This window comes from Mauremys reevesii, linkage group 12, assembly GCF_016161935.1.
Source record: "Mauremys reevesii isolate NIE-2019 linkage group 12, ASM1616193v1, whole genome shotgun sequence".
Lineage (NCBI taxonomy): Eukaryota > Metazoa > Chordata > Testudines > Geoemydidae > Mauremys > Mauremys reevesii.
Window position 1 is genome coordinate 51790001 of NC_052634.1, and position 15909 is coordinate 51805909.

The following is a 15909-nucleotide window of genomic DNA, read 5'->3' on the forward strand; positions in this document are numbered from 1 at the left end:
CTGTTGGGAAGGGAGGGGTGAGGGGGAAAACCTAACAAAAGGCTTACACAAACAAGGGGGGTATAAATGCTGGGACCCCGCCTGCGCGCGGGTGTGCAGGATTTGAGAATGCTTTTTCTCCCTGGCACCTTTTTTTGAGCTCAAATAAACGTGGTTTGCTTCTCCACCCTGGTGTGTTAATTAGTGTGACGCACACCGGGCAACGAACCCTGCTGTTGCTCCGCCTCGGGCCCTTTGAGCCGGCAACAAATCTGTTGCTTTGCAGTCCTGATGTGTCACCATCATGTGGCTATTCTGTCTCAGTCCCTTTAATTAAAAAATTGTGGTTTTTTTCATAGAAACTATATTTCCCTCGTAGAGACTCAGGGGCAGATTAATCTACAAAGGGAAGGTGATTCCAAGGCAGTTCTGGAGGAGAAGGGAACATTTTCAGCATCATAGAATCATAGAATCATAAAATTCAAGATCAGAAGGGACCATTATGATCATCTAGTCTGACCTCCTGCTAGATGCAGGCCACATAAGCCGATCCACCCACTCCTTTAGCAAGTGACCCCTGCCCCATGCTTCGGAGGAAGGCGAAAAACCTCCAGGGCCACTGCCAATCTTCCCTGGAGGAAAATTCCTTCCCGACCCCAAATATGGCGGTCAGCTGAACCCGAGCATGCGGGCCAGACTCTCCAGCCATACCCTCTGGAAAAGGTTATATCATATCATTGACCCATTGTACTATTTACCAGTGTGGCACTTAATTGACCTATTGACTAAGCCCGTTATCCTATCATACCATCTCCTCCATAAACTTATCTAGCTTAATCTTAAAGTCATGGAGGTCCTTCGCCCCACTGTTTCCCTCGGTAGGCTGTTCCAGTATTGCACTCCCTGATGGTTAGAAACCTTCGTCTAATTTCAAGCCTGAATTTCCTGACTGACAATTTATATCCGTTTGTCCTCGTGTCCACATTAGCACTGAGCTGAAATAATTCCTCTCCTTCCCTGGTATTTATCCCTCTGATATATTTAAAGAGTGCAATCATATCTCCTCTTATCCTTCTTTTGGTTAAGGAAAACAAACTGAGCTCCTCAAGTCTCCTTTCATACGACAGGCCTTCCATTCCTCGGATCATTCTAGTGGCCCTTCTTTGTACCCGTTCCAGTTTGAATTCATCCTTCTTAAACATGGGAGACCAAAACTGCACACAATACTCCAAATGAGGTCTCACCAACGCCTTATATAACGGGACTAGCACCTCCTTATCCCTACTAGAAATACCTCGCCTAATGCATCCCAAGACCGCATTAGCTTTTTAACGGCCACATCACATTGCCTACTCATAGTCATCCTACGATCAACCAGGACTCCTAGGTCCTTCTCCTCCTCCGTTACTTCCAACTGGTGCGTCCCCAGCTTATAACTAAAATTCTTGTTAGTCATCCCTAAATGCATAACCTTACACTTCTCACTATTGAATTTCATCCTGTTACTAATACTCCAGTTTACAAGGTCATCCAAATCTCCCTGGAGTATATCCCGATCCTTTTCCGAATTGGCAATACCTCCCAACTTGGTGTCATCCGCAAACTTTATCAGCCCACTCCTACTCTTGGTTCCCAGGTCAGCAATAAATAGATTAAATAAAATCGGACCCAAAACCGAACCTTGAGGAACTCCACTGGTAACCCCCCTCCAACCTGACAGTTCCCCCTTCAATACTACCCTCTGAAGTCTCCCCTTTAACCAGCTCCTTATCCACCTCTGGATTTTCATTTCAATCCCCATCTTTTCCAATTTAACCAGTAATTCTTCATGCGGTACCGTATCAAACGCCTTACTGAAATCCAGATATATTAGATCCACCACATTTCCCTTGTCTAAAAAATCTGTTACTTTCTCAAAGAAGGAGATCAGGTTGGTTTGGCATGATCTACCTTTCATAAATCCATGCTGTAATCTATCCCAGTTGCCATCGGCCTCATGCTCCGGAACCACTCTCTCTTTTAAGATTTTTTCCATGACTTTGCATACTACAGATGTTAAACTAACAGGCCTGTAGTTACCCGGGTCACTTTTTTTCCCCTTCTTGAATATAGGAACTACATTAGCTAATCTCCAGTCAAACGGTACAACCCCCGAATTTAGAGACTTATTAAAAATTATCGCTAACGGGCTAGCAATATCACTCGCCAATTCCCTTAATATTCTAGGATGAAGATTATCCGGGCCCCCCGATTTACTTCCGTTAAGTTGTTCAAGTTTGGCTTCTACCTCAGATACCGTAATGTCTACCCCCATATCTTCATTCCCATTGGTCCCTCTATCACTATTCCTTAGCCCTTCATTAGCCTCATTAAAGACCGAGGCAAAATATTCGTTTAGATATTGTACCATTCCAAGATTATCCCTAATCTCCACTCCGTTTAAAGTTTTAAGCGGTCCCACTTCTTCTTTCTTGGTTTTCTTCCTATTTATATGGCTAAAAAACCGTTTGCTATTGGTTTTAATCCCTTCGCTAGGTCCATCTCCACCCGTCGCTTTGCCTTTCTCACTGCTTCCCTACACCCTCTGACCTCAATAAGGTAGGTTTCTTTGCTGATCCCTCCCATTTTCCACTCCTGGTACGCTTTCTGTTTTTTCTTAATGACCCCTCTAAGACGCTTGCTCATCCAGCTCGGTCTAAAACTGCTACCTACGAGCCGTTTTTCCCCTTCTCGGGATACATGCCTCTGACAACTCTTGCAACTTCAACCTGAAGTAACCCCAGGCGTCATCTGCCTTTAGATCCCTAAATATGTTAGTCCAGTCCACTTCCCTAACTAGTCGCCTTAATTTAGTAAAGTTAGCCCTTTTGAAATCGTAAACCCTAGTCTCAGATGCACTATTGATTATCCACCCATTTATTTTGAAACGAATTAGCTCATGATCACTGAGCCAAGGTTGTCCCCTACAACAATTTCCTCAACAAGGTCCTCGTTACTCACCAAAATCAAATCTAAAATGGCATCCCCCCTCGTCGGTTCAGCAACCACTTGATGAAGGAATTCATTAGCTATCACGTCTAGGAAAAGCTGAGCCCTATTATTATTACTAGCATTTGTTTCCCAATCTATATCCGGGAAGTTAAAGTCCCCCATGATCAAGCAGTTCCTATTAGTATTTACCTCCTTAAAAACATTAAAGAGCTCTCTATCTGTCTCCAAGCTAGATCCCGGCGATCTATAGCACACCCCAATCACTATCCCGGTGAGGCTCTGGTAGTTTTTTCCCCAATGTGACCATTGCCCAGACAGACTCTGTATTATCCATTGCATTGCTAGTTATCTCATTACATTTCACCTCATTATTGATATACAATGCTACTCCCCCACCTTTACCTTTGCATCGGTCTTTCCTAAACAGCACATACCCTTCCATACCTGTACTCCAGTCATGGCTACTGTTCCACCATGTTTCGGTTATTCCTACGATATCCGGTTTCAATTCTCGGACCAGGAGCTCCAGTTCCTCCATTTTGTTACCTAAGCTTCTTGCATTGGTGAACAAACATCCTAATTTTTCCTGTTGGGCTCCTCTCACTCTTTTCACCCAACTCGGTAGGGACACAGTACTTCCAGTATGACTTGTAGATCTAGTATCCGTCCCCCCCCTCTTCCTTACACCTAACCGTCCCCCCCGGCTATATCTGTTGTTATCTTGTTGTTCTTACTCCCAATGTATAAATTTGTGGAGAGCACCAGGACCTCTCCCAACCGTCTCCCCAGTGTCTAGTTTAAAGCTCTTTTAATCAGATGAGCCAGCCTCCTCCTAGAAGTCTACGTCCTTCCCTACTTAGGAGGAGCCCATCCCGTGAGAACAGTTGTCTGTCCCCAAAAGCCTCCCAGTGCCCATACATCCCAAAGCCCTCCTTGTAACACCACTACCTCAGCCAAATATTAATCATAACGATCCTGTCACCCCTTTGGAGCCCTTCCCTAGGGACAGGTAGGATCCCACTGAAGATCACCTGAGCCTCAATTTCCTTGAGCGTCTTACCCAACCTAGCATAGTCTCCCTTGATCCTTTCTAGCGAGAATCTAGCAGTGTCATTCGTTCCCACATGAAGGATGACCAAAGGGTTCTTACCTGCTCCTCTTAGGATCCTTTTCAACCTCAGGTCCACATCCCGTATTTTAGCACCCGGTAGACAGCACACCCTTCTGTTCTCCGGATCGGCCCTGGTCACAGGCCTGTCCAACCTTCTCAGTATGGAATCCCCAATCACGTAGACCTGCCTTTGCCTGGGGACAGTGCGGTCCTCTAACCTATCCTCCGTCCCCCCTGGTTGCAAGCTCCTTCCATTCCTATCATCCCTTGTGGTTCCCCTTAAGCCATCCTGCATTCTCCCTGGGCCCAAACTTGGTGCTACCTCCATAGACTCCTCCCCTTTTTCTATGGGACTGGCCGCTCGTCTCTTTTTTCTTGGCCTCCCACCGTCAGCGACCATCTGCTTTACCCCTTCCTCATTCTCCAAACCTTCAAACCTGTTCCTTAGCTCAATTTCCCCCTCACTGGCTCTCCTTTTCCTTGGCCTGCTTCTCACGGTCACATGCTTCCACCGCCCATCTTCCTCATCTGGTGGTCCCCCCTCAGTGGCCTCAGCCCCTGCTCCCCCCTGTGCCCCTGGGCGTTCCCCCTCAGTTACTGCTTGCCATTGCTCCATCAGATGCTCGAACCCCCTTCTATTCTCTATCAGGGTTTCTACCTGCAGCTCTAGACCCTGGATCTTTTCCTCCAGCAGCTCTATTAGGCGGCACTTCATGCATACATAGTACTGCTCTGGGTCCCCCGCTAGGACCAGGTACATACCGCAGCTGCTGCATGCTCTCATCCTCAGTGTGTCCTCTGCTGCTTGGCTCATGGCTGCTGGCTGCTGCTGTCTCGGCCTCGCTTGGTGTTCTTACCTGGGGAGCACAGGGGACACGGTGCCGCCCCCTTCCGCCTCCCCCTCCAAACTCCCACTCAAAACTCCCCTGTTAGCCGCCCTGTTGGCCGGCTCCTGGGCCGCTGCGATCAGCTGTGCCGCTGCCTGGCTTGGCGGCACAGCTGATCACTAAATTATTTTGTTGTGCCTCACAGAGAGAGAGAGAGAGAGAGAGAGAGAGAGAGAGAGAGAGAGAGAGAAAATAAACCTATTAATTTGAGCTACCAACACAGTTCACAGCATGAAATACACAATTTTGTGTTCAATGAGTTGTGTTCATTTACATAATATGAAAAATATGTATTGGGCAATGCATGAAAACCTCACTGCATTGAACAACCCACCTGATCTAGTCAATGTACTACAGAATATTTAAAGAAGTTAAGAAAGATGTGCTTATAAATTAATGTGTTGTGCCATTTACACACACACAAGACACAGAAGAAACTGAATTATTTGAGCTACTAAAATTTCCATTTTCTCACAGCATTTTAGGTCTCAAGGTTGTTTTAATTTGCTTATTTTTTTGGAACTAGAAATCGGGAAAGAGCACACTGAAGTCAGTGGAATTACCGCAGTGAGGGATTAGTCACATTTTTTGCCACTAACAAAACCTTTGTTAACACAGAGTTAACTTTGACTGTGAATATCTCTTACCTTCCAGAACATCGAGTTCAGTAAAACTCAAACACTGGAAAAACAGGGAATACAGAGTGAGGGTACATGCCTAGATAACCTTAACTCTGCCCTCTAGAAGAGAATCCCTGATAGCATATGAGAACAAGGAAAGGTTTGGGGACAAATTACAGCTACTTCCCAAGAGTTTGTTTCTTCTGTAATTAATTGACCCTGGCCCCATCAATTGATCCTGGCCTGGTGTCTGGCTGTGGAATTTACTATTTACTATTTTTATCCCAGCATATTTAAAGATGAAACTGCTTTATAAAAGCTCCTTTATTCTAGGTTATACAAACAGGTCACTTCCCCAGCTATTTCAAGGAGATGGAATTTTCCTGACCCGCAGGGAACTTAAACTAACATGCTCAAGATCACACATTCCTTGGGAGAAAACGAAGGGGAAAAAAACCAAAACCCACCAAACCGTTGCTGTTTCTACCCAAATGATCAATGAGACCAGAAAGAGAGACTGTGCAATTAACTGGCTGGGACTACACTGACTCTGCAGTTACTTGGATGCAGACACACCCAGCTCTATGGTTGGTAACGTACAGAGACTCTGCTGCTGCTCTGAACTAGCAGCACATGACCTCTAAACAGCTGCCATTTGAATGTATCTGAAAGTTACAAGGAACAACGATCTGTGTTAAAGGAAGGCTGCCATTTATTAGAGCCCCAATTGATGCCGTGTGCACACACAGAGGATTGAATGTGTAACAGGGAGTTTGGTAAATCTTGGTTATTTTATTTTTGTAACAGGCTCCTGTCCACCTCCAGTAGAGTTTTCAGTCCCAATGGCAACTTACTTACCAAATGTAATACAGACTAGTCCATGCCTCCCAAGTGGATGTGGTTCTTCTTCTTCTGCACATTGTAGCCCATGGAGGCCAAGGACCTGCAAATGTGTCTTCATGTGTCTTTGTTTCATTGATGAAAACAAACCACGACACTTAGAGGATTGAAAGTGATTTCTGCTGGGGGACGTTTGCTAGGTGTTTATGCATTTGCACAGGAAAACAGTAAGTGTGTCCATTCATTTCAGGAATCCCTATATAGTAGAGCTCCTGAGCATACTAGAAATGGAATTATTTTTATTGAAGAAACAAGCTTGTAAGGGGGCACTTGAATTTGAACCAAGGACTACTTGATTTGCAGTCAAATACTCTACCACTGAGCTATACCTCCAGGACATTTGCATAGGCAAGTCCGTGATCTTAAGGATTTTGAAGGATGGGCTCTGCCTCTGAGAGCTCCTTTCCTATTCCCAGACCACAGGGGTTTAAAAAATGGGGTTTGATTAAACTTTATATACACACGTAGACACCACAGCTTGCACACCCACCAACATAACTTCCCCCCACTGACATAGCTACCACCTCTCGGGGAGATAGGTTAACTGCACAGACGGGACATCTCTCTCCCCTCCGCTTAGAGCAGCTTCATTATTTATGAATAGGTGGGAAATAACCTCCTGAATGCACAGGAATCAATGTATTAACTATTGCTGTGTCTGCATTCAATATGGGTAACTGGTCATATTGGGCTGGATTAGTAGGAGCGTTGCCAGCAGATGGAGGGAAGTGATTATTCCCCTCTAGTCAGCACTGCTGAGGCCACATCTGGAGCATTGTGTCCAGTTCCCCACATACACACACACACACTACAGAAACAAATTGGAGAGAGTCTAGGGGGCAGGGGACTTACGAGGAGAGGCTGAGGGCAGGGCCGCCCAGAGAGGGGCGGGGGGGGTCAATTTGCCCCAGGCCCTGCAGGGCCCCCAGGAGAATACAGGATTCTATAGTATTGCAACTTTTTTTTATGGAAGGGGCCCCTGAAATTGTTTTGCCCCAGGCCCCCTGAATCCTGTGGGCGGCCCCTTCCCAGACCGTGGTGCTGTCCCCCCACTCCACCCCCTTCCCTCATTCTCCTCCCTCCGAGGCCCCCCCTGTGCTCCACCCTCACTCCCATTTGGCCACTTCCCACCCCTGCTCTTTGGCTGAGGCCTGCTGATCACTCGCTCCTCTCCTCCCGCAAGGCCTCCTCGCGCCTCTCCACCCCCTAACCCAAGGTCTGCCTACTGCCCCCCCTCTCTGCCCCCTCCCCTGTCCATCGCCCACACCTCTCTGCCCCTCCTGAGACCTACCCTGTCCACCTCTTTTTTTGATCATCTGTTGTTATTCCTTGAAACATCAAGGATGGAATAAAAAGCGAGTTTACTCCAGGGTGAGGAAAGAAAGGAGCCATCAACCCCCTGGCAAAGCTCAGTGCCCCAGAGAAAACCTGCCCCCTGCTATCACAATCACTGATGTACTGGGGATATGACGGGACAGGGACTGTCTGAATGATCGAGGCAGGAAATGGACAACAATCTACAGCGACATCATTAACCACAAACACATTCTCCTCGTGCTCCAGCCAGAAGGGAAAGGAGCAGGAATTCTTGCAGTTCAGCCATGGACACACTTACACAAGGGCACAGCAGTGTGTGTGTTGTGGAAGCTGGTCTGAGGAAACAACTGGAATTGATCACTCAGTGAGAACAGAACTAGAGTGCAGTGAAAGCCACATATCAAGCAAGTAGTTGTGGCCGAGTGGTTAAGGCGATGGACTAGAAATCCATTGGGGTCTCCCTGCGCAGGTTCAAATCCTGCCAACTACGCAGGAAGTTGTGGTTCTTTAGTTTCAATGGAGCTGGGTCTTGTCTCACTCTTCAGTTATGTCTACATGAAAGAATAATGTGGCTTAAGTTAAAGTGTTTTAATTGAACAGCTGTTGCATGTCCACCCTATGCCCCTGTGTCACCAGAGCACATCCATGCTAGCATCTCTTGGATTGCCACAGAGAGCAGTGCACTGTGGGTAGCTATCCCACTGTGCAGCTGGCTGCAGGGTGCTTTGGGAAGGGTTTGCAATGCCTCACGGGCTGGTACAGCATCACATGATGCAAGTTTCTATCCCATTGTTCCATGGGCATCCTACTAGATTGCCAGCTGCTTTCCAACTGCAATGTGTGTGATAGAGTAGAGAGCATGTGTGTGTGTGGGGGGGAAGACAGTGTGTGTGTTGCGGAAGAGTGAGTGTGTCGCACACTGTCTCTAAGTTCAGACAGCTGCTGGAAGCGACCAGTCCTGAGGCAGGGGACAGCCCCGACATCAGCCCCCTTCTCTCCCTGGCTCAGCACAGCACAGCACTCTCTGTCACACACGCACACTGCTGCCTGCTTAGCTCTGTGTCAGCGGTGCTGGAACAAGGGGTTTAGAGGGCCATGGCCCCACCACTCTTTACTGGCTGTTAGGACAAATGAGGGGGGGGGAGGGTGCAGTCTTGGGGAAGAGGCGTCTGTGGGTGTGGCCTCGGGGGGAGAGGTGGTGTGCGCGGGGGTCCTGAGGGAAGGGGGGTCATGGGGGTGCCCCAGTTCGGACAACGGTGCCCCCCCCCACTGTAAGGAAGCTTCTGCCACCCTTGCTCTGTGTTGGCAGAGCGGGAGAGAGCAGCATCCACGGCAGTGATTTGCTCCCTGGGGCTCCGGCAGGGGGGCTCGGGAGGTGATTTAAAGGGCCAGGGGCTCCGGCCGCTACAGGGAGCCCTGGGCCCTTTAAATCACCAGCCTGGGGAAGCCGGGCCGGGCTGGCACAGCATACCGACTTTTGCCGGTACCCCATACCGGAACATACCGGCTTATATTCACCTCCGGACGGTCCTCACATGGATCAATAACCGGTTAAAAGACAAGAAACAAAGGGTAGGAATAAATGGTCAGTTTTCAGGATGGAAACAGGTAACTAGTTTCCAGTACTAGTCAACATATTCATAAACAACCTGCTAAACAGTGAGCTGACAAAATTTGCAGATGATCCAAAACTACCGGCTTGCTGCCTAGAACGAACGCTCCTTGAATGGGGTGATCCACAGGGAATCATAGAATCATAGAACTTAAGATCAGAAGGAACCATTATGATCATCTAGTCTGACCTCCCGCAAGATGCAGGCCACAAAAGCTGACCTACCCACTCCTGAAATAATTCTCTCCCTTGACTCAGCTGTTGAAGTCCCCAAATCCTGATTTAAAGACTTCAAGTAGCAGATAATCCTCCAGCAAGCGACCCCTGCCCCATGCTGCGGAGGAAGGCGAAAAACCTCCAGGGTCTCTGCCAATCTACCCTGGAGGAAAATTCCTTCCCGACTCCAAATATGGCGATCAGCTGAACCCCGAGCATGCGGGCAAGACTCTCCAGCCAGACACTCAGGAAAAAGACTTTCAATATCCCAGCATTGACCCTCGGTACTAATTACCAGTGGTTGCACGTTATTGACCTATTGACTAAATCACGTTCTCCTATCAAACCATTCCCTCCATAAACTTATCAAGCTTAATCTTAAAGCCAGAGAGGTCCTTCGCCCCCACTGTTTCCCTTGGTAGGCTGTTCCAGAATTTCACTCCCCTGATGGTTAGAAACCTTCGTCTAATTTCAAGCCTAAACTTCCCGACTGCCAATTTATATCCATTTGTTCTTGAGGGAGTAGCTCAAACCTCCAAAGTGCCTGGCCAGGGGCAGGACATTGGCCCAGCAAGGGAGGGGTGTGGCAGTGACATCACAAAGGCCTTTGCAGGACCTCAGACTATTGGTCAAAGCGGGGAGGTGGTGACCTCACAGAGAGATGCTGACATCAGCCAGGCAGGACAGGGGCGAGGGGTCAGGGACACCTCAGAGACCCCTGTGGCTTTGCTTCAGCAAGTCTCCTTCTCCAGGTCTCTCTTTGAGGACTGAGGGTACGTCTACACTATGGGATTATTCCGAATTTACATAAACCGGTTTAACAAAACAGATTGTATAAAATCGAGTGTGCGCGGCCACACTAAACACATTAAATCGGTAGTGTGCGTCCACGGTCCGAGGCTAGCGTCGATTTCTGGAGCATTGCACTGTGGGTAGCTATTCCGTAGCTATCCCATAGTTCCCGCAGCCTACCCCGCCCCTTTGAATTTCCGGGTTGAGATCCCAGTGCCTGATGTGGCAAAAATCACTGTCGCGGGTGGTTCTGGGTAAATGTCGTCAGTCACTCCTTCCGCTGGGAAAGCAACGGCAGACAAGCATTTCATGCCTTTTTTCCCTGGATTGCCCTGGCAGATGCCATAGCATGGCAATCATGGAGCCTGTTTCGCACTCATTTTGTGCCTTTGCTGCTCTTAGCCAGGGGCGCAAAAGCCAAAATTGGGAATGACTCCCTGAGTCAATCCCTCCTTTTTGGTATCAAAAAATAGAATCAGTCCTGCCTAGAATATGGGCAAGTGTACTAGAGAACCACTGTATCAGAGAACCAGAGAGCACAGCTGCTCTGTGTCAGATCCTGCATAGATTATGAGCTGTATGCTATTCACAGGGGGTGCTCCTGCAACAACCCCACCTGTTCATTCCATTCTTCCCCAGCCTTCCTGGGCTACCATAGCATTGTCCCCCCACTTGTGTGATGAAGTAATAAAGAATGCAGGAATACTTGTTAGTGAGAAATGAGTGGAAGGCAGCCTCCAGTTGCTATGATAGTCCACATAGGACATTAAGGACTGTGGAGGAGAGGAGCCCAGCATCCTGCTACTAGTCCAGGGGCAATTGAATCTTTTCTTTACACATGAAGGGTGGGGGCTGATGAAGCTCAGCCCCCTGTTGCTATGATGATGATGGTTATCAGCCATATTGTACCATCTACCAGGAAAAATTAGGGCCAGGTGCCCTTGATTGACCTGACGGATGCTAGTCAGCATGGTTACCAGTCCTTTTGCACTGCCCCATGTGCCAATAGGCTGATGATGACGATGGGTATCAGTCTTATTGTACCATCAGCCACCCATGGCGGGGGGGGGAGCAAGGATGTTGGTGTTGAGTGCTGCACCATCGCGTCTATCTGCAGCATTCAGTAAAGATAGGGTGACATGTAAAAGAGTCAAGAGAGGATTGTTTTCCCTTTCACTTCTGGGGGTGGGTGAGTGGGTGCGTAAATTGCCTAGCTATGCCCTGACCCACCGCGGACACGGTGTTTGACCCTAGAAGCATTTGGAGCTCAGCCAAGAATGCAAATGCTTTTCAGAGACTGCAGGAACTGTGGGATAGCTTGAGTCCTCCAGTCCATGAGCCTCCATTTGATTCTTTGGCTTTCCGTTACGCTTGCCACGCAGCAGTGCGCTGAGCCCCTGCTATGGCGTCTGTCTGGAGATATTTAAAAAATGATTTTGAATTTCGTCTTCTGTAACGGAGCGCTGATAGAACAGATTTGCCTGCCCTTACAGCGATCACGTCCGCATCGTCCATGCTGGAGCTCTTTCTTTATTTTGATTTTTAACTGCATCACCACCTGTGCTGATCGGAGCTCCATGCTGGGCAAACAGGAAATATTCAAAAGTTCACGGGGCTTTTCCTGTCTACCTGGCCACTGCATCCGAGTTCAGATTGCTGTCCAGAGCGGTCAGTGGTGCACTGTGGGATACCGCCCGGAGGCCAATACCGTCGATCTGCGGCCACACTAACCCCAATCCGATATGGTAATACCGATATTAGCGCTACTCCTCTTGTTAGGGAGGAGTACAGAAACCGGTTTAAAGAGCCCTTTATACCGATATAAAGGGCCTCTTAGTGTGGACGGGTGTGGTGTTAAATCGGTTTTACACTCCTAAAACCGGTTTAAACGCCTAGTGTAGACCAGGCTTGAGAGAGTATTCGGGTTCATGGACATGAGCGCCAGGAGGAACCTCTTTCGAGTTTTCTCCTTCCCTTTTCTTGATTTTGAAATTAACCATCAGATCTTGAATTTCCTGGGTTCTCTCCCTGGCTCTGACTCTCTCTTGTGCAATCCCTCGGCAGTTACCCAACTCACCAGCGTGTGGGAGCGAGGGGCTGGGGCCGGGTTGTGACACGGCCCAGAGTCCCGTACTGCCCCTTTGTTACTCACCCCGGGGCAGGGTGGGGGATGGCCTGGGAGACCCTCTAAGAAAGGCGCTTCTGGTGGGTTTGTGTGTGGTCACGTGGCCCCTGCTGGATAGACCCCCCTCTAGGTCAGAACCAGTCTCAGCTCGGGTCAGACCCTGGGAGCCCAGCCCCCTCTGTCGCCATGGCCATGTCTATTGGTATCCTGGAAAGGTCCATTCTCATTGGTAGCTGTCCAGTGGCAGTGAGTTCCACAGGCCTCGGCACACGCTGTGTGGGGCAGGAGGTCTTTGTGTTGGGAGCAGTGGGAGTGAACTGTGTGCGGTTGTGTCTCTGCGCACAATTGCGAATATTCTGGTGTGTGATTGTGAGTGTGGCTGGGGAGTGTGATTGTTTCTCTCTTTGGGGGTGGAGCTAGCATGCCCCTCTGGGTGTGTTGTGTGTAAGTGTTCTTGGGATTGTGTGAGTCCCTTGTGCGTCAATATGTGTGTGTGTCACTTGCTGCAGGATACAAAATCCTGCAAAACCACCACACACTCACACACAGAGTGGGGCTCAGCCCCACCAGCAGGGGGCAGCAGGGACACACACGTCTCTCCTGGGCCAGCTTGGACAATTTCCCATCACGACTCGGCACAGTGCTGGTGCCCCCACACGGGGGTGGGCAGTGACCGGGCGGGGCAGATGTGCTGGATTCAGAAGGAAGCACTTTGGGAAAATCAGTCAAGGCTCTTAGCAGAGCTGGGACACAGACCCAGTGACCCCTGCACCACCCTGGGAGGGGAGTGGGGTTGAGTGGTCAGAGCAGGGGGGGGGATGGGCACCCGGACCCCTGGGTTCTATCCCTGGCTCTGGGGGTCGAAGGGGTCTAGAGCAGGGGGACTGGGAGCCAGGACTCCTGGGTTCCATAGGGGAGACTGTTTTTTCCTGTGCTTCCTTCCTTAGAGATCCCAGCCCAGCCCCCTAGAGGAGACTGAGCACAAGTGGGGGGAGTTGTTCTCCCACTTTGGAGTTATGATTCAAACCCCTTCACTCGGTGCTCCCGCTCATATCGGCCAGCTGCAGCCTCATCTCCTGGAACTCGGGCAGCTGGCGCTTGATCCGGTCGTACAGTCACATGCTGACTGGCTCCCCTGCCTGGATGCTCTTGTGGAAATCCCACAGGCGACGCTGCAGGACATGGCACCGTTGGTTTCTTTAATGTTGTGGTGTTTCCCCAGCCCCCGGAACAAAGCCGCCAACTCCTCCCTCACCGACTCCCACCAATCCCCCTGGTTGCCATAGAACCCTCTGATGTTTTCCCGTTCTGCCAACACCACCAGGCTTCGCCCCCCTGCTCCTTTATCTTGCAAGCTCTGGATATTCAGCTTCCAATATCCTCTGCCCTGGGTCAGGGACAGGGGTGGCTCCAGGCACCAGCGCAGCAAGCTGCGGAGGGCAGCCTGCCGATCGCAGTGAGGGTGGCAGTCAGGCTGCCTGCAGGAGGTCCCCTGGTGATGCGGATTAGGTGGCATGCCTGCGGGAGCTCTGCCAGTCATGCGGCTTCAGCAGCAATTCGGTGGTGGTTACGCCAAAGGCACGGGACCGGCAGACCTCCCGCAGGCATGCTGCTGAATCCGCGTTACCAGAGGACCTCCCGCAGGCATGCCGCCGAATCCGCCTTACCAGAGGATGTCCCGCAGGTGTTGGGATAGATCTGTATTACATTATATACTAATGTTAGATGTGTAGAAAGTGTGACTAGAGTGAGGGGCACCAGCAGAGCTGTGAGTCTGGAGGTCAGGACTGGGATGGCAGGGGCTGCAGGTCAGGAGTGAGGGGCACCAGCAGAGCTGGAGGGAGCGCAGGGGGCTGCGGGTCGGGAGTGAGGGGCACCAGGAGAGCTGTGAGTCTGGAGGTCAGGACTGGGATAGCAGGGGCTGCGGGTCAGGAGTGAGGGGCACCACTAGAGCTGGGGGGAACACAGGGAGCTGCAGGTCGGGAGTGAGGGGCACCAGCAGAGCTGTGAGTCTGGAGGTCAGGACTGGAATGGCAGGGGCTGCAGGTCGGGAGTGATGGGCACCAGCAGAGCTGTGAGTCTGGAGGTCAGGACTGGGATAGCAGGGGCTGCGGGTCAGGAGTGAGGGGCACCACTAGAGCTGGGGGGAACCCAGGGGGCTGCAGGTCGGGAGTGAGGGGCACCAGCAGAGCTTTGAGTCTGGAGGTCAGGACTGGGATAGCAGGGGCTGCAGATCGGCAGTGAGGGGCACCGGCAGCACAGTGACTGAGGAACTCAGCAGGGAGTCCAGGGGGCTGTGGGTCGGGAGTGAGGTGCACCAGCAGAGCTGGAGGAGCGCAGGGGGCTGCGGGTCGGGATTGAGGGGCACCAGCAGAGCTGTGAGTCTGGAGGTCAGGACTGGGATGGCAGGGGCTGCGGGTCGGGAGTGAGGAACACCAGCAGAGCTGAAGGGAGCCCAGGGGGCTGCGGATCAGGAGTGAGGGGCACTGTCAGAACTGGAGGGAGCGCAGGGGGCTGCGGGTCAGGAGTGAGGGGCACCAGGAGAGCTGTGAGTCTGGAGGTCAGGACTGGGATAGCAGGGGCTGCGGGTCAGGAGTGAGGGGCACCACTAGAGCTGGGGGGAACACAGGGAGCTGCAGGTCGGGAGTGAGGGGCACCAGCAGAGCTGGAGGGAGTGCAGGGGGCTGCGGGTCAGGAGTGATGGGCACCAGCAGAGCTGTGAATCTGGAGATCAGCACTGGGATAGCAGGGGCTGCGGGCCGGGAGTGAGGGGCACCAGCAGAGCTGTGAGTCTGGAGTTCAGGACTGGGATGGCAGGGGCTGCAGGTCGGGAGTGAGGGGCACCAGCAGAGCTGTGAGTCTGGAGGTCAGGACTGGGATGGCAGGGGCTGCGGGTCGGGAGTGAGGAACACCAGCAGAGCTGAAGGGAGCCCAGGGGGCTGCGGATCAGGAGTAAGGGGCACTGGCATCGCAGTGACTGGGGAGCTCAGCGGGGAGCCTAGGGGGCTGCGGGTCAGGAGTGAGGGGCACCAGCAGAGCTGTGAGTCTGGAGGTCAGGACTGGGATAGCAGGGGCTGCGGGTCGGGAGTGAGGGGCACCAGCAGAGCTGGAGGGAGCGCAGGGGGCTGCGGGTCGGGAGTGAGGGGCACCAGGAGAGCTGTGAGTCTGGAGGTCAGGACTGGGATGGCAGGGGCTGCAGGTCAGGAGTGAGGGGCACCAGCAGAGCTGGAGGGAGCGCAGGGGGCTGCGGGTCGGGAGTGATGGGCACCAGCAGAGCTGTGAGTCTGGAGATCAGGACTGGGATAGCAGGGGCTGCAGGTAGGGAGTGAGGGGCACCAGCAGAGCTGGAGGGAGCGCAG

General features: G+C 51.3%; 1 non-coding gene across 1 annotated transcript; it reads left to right on the forward strand.

The window, feature by feature from the left end:
• Window positions 1-8213: 8213 nt before the first annotated feature.
• On the forward strand, window positions 8214-8295 carry TRNAS-AGA. Its single transcript has one exon. It is a non-coding gene; the product is annotated as a tRNA-Ser (tRNA).
• The last annotated feature ends 7614 nt before the right edge of the window (window positions 8296-15909 follow it).